Below are 4618 nucleotides of genomic sequence, written 5' to 3' on the forward strand. Positions count from 1 at the left end.
AATAAAAATAAATAAAAGAAAGTGATTAAAGTTTAATGCTAACAGTCTTCTGCTTTTATTTTGGATGGGAGAACAACTGTCCCTTCTGGCTATACAGTATAGGTGAAAGTCATTTTTTCAGGAGGGCAGAGACACTTATTAAATATTTCAGACAAAGGAACTTCTCGCTCTTCTCCAAACCCGGTCTTATTTATCAGTTCTTGCCAGCTTGTTTGTGTGATTGTTTCATGTGCTTCACAAACCATTACAGAGCAAGGAGATATTCAATCCTCTCACCTGTACAATAGGGATAAGACAACTTTATCTACTGTATTGAACTACTTTTATTTGGCTTTATATAATTGTTGCCACCATTCTTGCTGACCTGGTAGATATTTCAGGAAGAGGACAGAGTAAAAAAGAAGGTTAATTGGGTTTTTTTCCCACTAAGGACGATTTGAAATGGAGGTTAATGGGTTTTAGGGCGTGGAAGGTGATCCGTGGAAAGCCACCTTCACCATAAAGTTACCTTGGTGGTCGATTCATCATAAGGTAATCAGCAGACCCACCTTGAACCCACAAGAGCTGTTGCGTTAAATAAATGTCTGCTCAGTTCTCGTTCTTAAAGTGATTCAACACCAGCCTAATAGGACCTGTTAGTTGGTGACTGCAATGCATGAGGCACGATTTGAACCAATCAAATGTGCGTAGATCTACAGCAGCTCCTGGTTGGCACAAGTACTTTTCTACAGCTATTGGTCCGTTGCTGACACTAAGAGTTGAAACTTGGAAACTGTAAATCATATGAAAATGATCACATGGTCCAAAATGGTGCAAAACTCTCTTCTATAACAACTGCTCTCGGAGCCATTGACTGGACACACATCACTATAAAAGCACCATCACTGGATGAAGTGACACATGTCAACAGAATGCGATGGGTTCGAGAACACAAAACGTACACATCTGTGTGTACATGGACCTGTAAATAACTGAACTGGAACTGAGAACGAGAAAACGAGCAGTGACACTGGCCCTCAAGAACTGCAGGTTGACACCCTGCTTTGAATGGCTAAAAGTCACATCAAACCATATGTGTAAAGTCCCATTTTGTCGACAAGGCTCTAGGGAAGAAAATGACAGCATAATTTTAAGTCCAAAACTACGTTAACCTGGAGAAAAAAAACAAACCTCTATCAAGAGAGATTGAGTCATCACACACAAAACCCATTTCTTTCCATTTCTTTGCTTTCTATGGTAATGCGTTGTAAATAGCCCATCCGCCATTACAGGCTAGCCCATTTTACAAAAGTAGCGATTGTAGGTAACACACGCCTGGACATGCGTCAAGAGTGAGTCGTTAAACGAATTTAGCAAAGAGATTCCGGTAATAATCCAAAACAATGGATTGTTCAGAATTACACAATAAACAAAACAGAAATAATGTAACTAATGTATTTTTTCTGCTGCAATCAGACACAGACTCTCACTCTGGTGAATTATCCTAGTGGTGGAGAGAGGGTACTGCACCATTGAACCCTGAATATTAATTTATCACGCTTTCTTGTGCAAAATAAACATTTTTAAAATAAGTTTATTATATTGTGTTAATAAAAAATGGATTTACATCTCTACTGTCTTTTTAAGGCATTTGGTCATATTGTCCATTTTGGGGCCTCCAATCATTTGTATTTGCTCCAAACTTTGGTCCTCACCTGGACATTTGTTACATAAAGCATTATAAAAACTACTGCCTATGTGTTGATGTGTGCTTGTAACATCATCTTTAGAAAATTCAGGTCACCAAGTTGTTGATTATTTTCAAATTTTAGAAAGTCCAGACGAGGATTTATCAACATTTTGTCATAGGTTTGCGTCTTTATTATTTTGCTTCAGTGTAACTTAACTGTAAAAAAATCTGTTTCTTTTGTTGTGAACTAGAAAGAGTTTTCCTTCCAATGACACCAAGCTCAATAATGTAGCCTACACTATTTAGGTACAACCAGTTTAACAACACGTACTGTATGTCTAACGGGCTCCTAACGCTTAGGAGCAAACAGGTTAAGAAAGAATGAGAAGAGAGAACAAATAAAAAAACCTAAGGAACCAACAAAGATTTTCTGAAGAGAGAGAGAGAGTGGGACAGCTCTCTGTCTTTAGTTATGGGATTTCAGCAACAACTATAGTAATTTATGCAGTTTATGGTGCAAAAGTGGCCGAGTGTGTTGGAAGGGAGGAGTAGAAGGAGGAGGCACCTTTTTGTCATTCCCACTGATTCAGTCATAAAATGTACATACTGTAATACTGAAGATCCCCAGTGTTAAAACAAACTGTTCATATTTCAAAGCAGCAATCTAGGACATATTCTGAAATAATAACTGTGTTAGTAAAAAAAACAAGACAAATTCTCTGCAGTAGCAATAATGATTCCCCCTAAATCCACAGGAAATAGGAACACGCGCTCTCCCACACGCTCTCCTGCTTCAGCCAGTGATCAAATCCAATTAAAGACCGCGAGTCCACAAAATGTTCTCACTTTCACATAGTCCACTTTAAAAAAGAGAGTCCCCGCACTCAGTTTGACCGGCTGCGTCTCCATGTTACCAAAGGGAATCACCCACCACCCATGATCAACACCGATATGAACGCACAGATGCAGCAGAGTCCATCCATCAGCTGCAGTATTCAAGCACATCCAAGAGACCTTTAGCTTCTTTTTTTTGTTCACTTATGAATAAAATACCCAGGTTTTTACAACTATACAGCAAGTTCCCTCGTTAGTGAGTGTTAGGCTTCTTTTCATCACATGGTCCCGGCAGAACAGACAAAGAAACAAACTGGAGCTGCGTCATTAACCGGAGCGCTCACCTTGGTCAGCAGCCTCCACCTCCCGTCCCGTTTCAGTCCTCAGCCCCCGCGAGTCACTCGCCCCTCGGCAGGTGCCGTCATAGCCAGATAGTCCACAGGAAGGAGCTCTCTCTCTCTCTCTCTCCTTTTTTATACTCCCTCTGAGTCCCGTGGAGATTTGTATCACCACCAGAAAAGCAGCACGTGTGTGTGTGTGTGTGTGTGTGTGTGTGTGTGTACGGCCAACTCCAAAAAGGTCCTGGAATTCCGGAGTCCTGCGCTAGAACAGCGAGCGTGGCCGAGCTCTGCCTCTCTTCTTCTCTCTCTCTCTCTCTCTCTCTCTCTCTCTCTCTCTCTCTCTCTCTCTCTCCTCCTCCTGCTCCCGGCCGGACAGAGAGGAGGGGAAGACAATCAGGGGGTGGGACAGAAGACAGAAGCCGCTTTCAGCCAACTCTTTCCCTGTCTCCTCTCTCTCCCCCTCTTTTTCCTCCGCTGTGTTTTCCCTGTGTCTCTTTTATCCCCCCCCACCCCCTAACTTTTATGCTGTGTGTCTCGGTTTGTTCTCGGCGACAGATACTCTTTCAGTGCTCAGCAAGGCGTAACGCAAAGCCGCCTCTGTCATACACACATACTCACACCCTCTTCTTTCTTTAAATGCCACTCCCTCTGTCATCCAGCCACAGACGGCTTCTCCTGCACTCATGATTCAAGGTTCAGCACTGTGTCAGTCCGTGTGACTCAGTTCAGACTGAAATCAGAGGTCGCCCATGTGCCTCAACTGGTTAGCGCGAATGGAAGCAACTTGACAAACAAACTGTGTGCTTTCAGAGGGATGGATGAGCAAAAGAACAGGAATCTGTTGGTTGTTGTCACTGAGGAGGTGTTATCTGAAAAGCTCTTAATGATTTACTTATACAATATCCTCACTCACTCCGGGGCCAGGGTGCAACACTGGTGCAGGACTCACTCACTCACAACGTGGAGTGAATGATCGTGATTCAGACCTGGACAGCTATGGGCGCGGCATGATATCAGTCACGCACACACACCCACAGACCCACACACACACGTACGCACACATGCAAACACGCACATGCACACACACACACACACACACACACACACACACACACACACACACACACACACACACACACACACACACACACACACACACACACACCTTCAGGACCTTCACCTATTGGTCTGCTGTTGGTAGAACTATGTCTAAAGCCAATGGAGGCAACGGAAACAAGCTGATCCACCTCTGAATCCTCACTGCTGGGGCACGAAGCCTTGCTGAGGTTCCACTGGTGGCATCTAATGATTGAACACAAGTGTAGCCACAACATTTAGATTTAGTTTTTAGTGTGAATGAAATAAACAGGGAACATTTTCCTGTCAAGTGTCTTTTCTAAAAAGAAACTTCAACTTGTTCATTATTTCCATCTTGTGGTGGCTTTGTGTTTGTTCTCACCTCTTTTTTAACATAAACTGTTACTTGACACCAGACACAAAGGCCGATGAGCCTGGAAGTGAAACACCCCCTGATTTCACCCGGACACGAGCATGACAGCGTCTCTACAACTGAACCAAACCGGATTCTCACCCACATCTGCAGGCTGCAGTCCCACCAGCCCCGCTCCTTCCTGCTGCAGCTTGTGAATGTGTGAATCATTTGTATTTGCTGGTGCCTTTTGAAAATTTCTGGCTTATAATTTATTTATCGGTTATTGATTTTCTACTCTTGCTTCCCCAGCGCACGCACAGACAGTAGACTCCAGAAACATGG

General features: G+C 43.3%; 1 protein-coding gene across 1 annotated transcript in view; it reads right to left on the reverse strand.

Moving 5' to 3' along the window:
• sema3b (sema domain, immunoglobulin domain (Ig), short basic domain, secreted, (semaphorin) 3B) overlaps positions 1 to 3145 on the reverse strand; it is a 46120-nt gene extending 42975 nt beyond the window's left edge. Inside the window, exon 1 of the mRNA XM_029156720.3 lies at positions 2848 to 3145. The gene's annotated coding sequence lies outside the window, so the exon portion shown is untranslated. The remainder of the gene's footprint in view (positions 1 to 2847) is intronic.
• Positions 3146 to 4618: the final 1473 nt, after the last annotated feature.

The sequence above is a fragment of the Betta splendens genome, chromosome 7, assembly GCF_900634795.4.
Source record: "Betta splendens chromosome 7, fBetSpl5.4, whole genome shotgun sequence".
Lineage (NCBI taxonomy): Eukaryota > Metazoa > Chordata > Actinopteri > Anabantiformes > Osphronemidae > Betta > Betta splendens.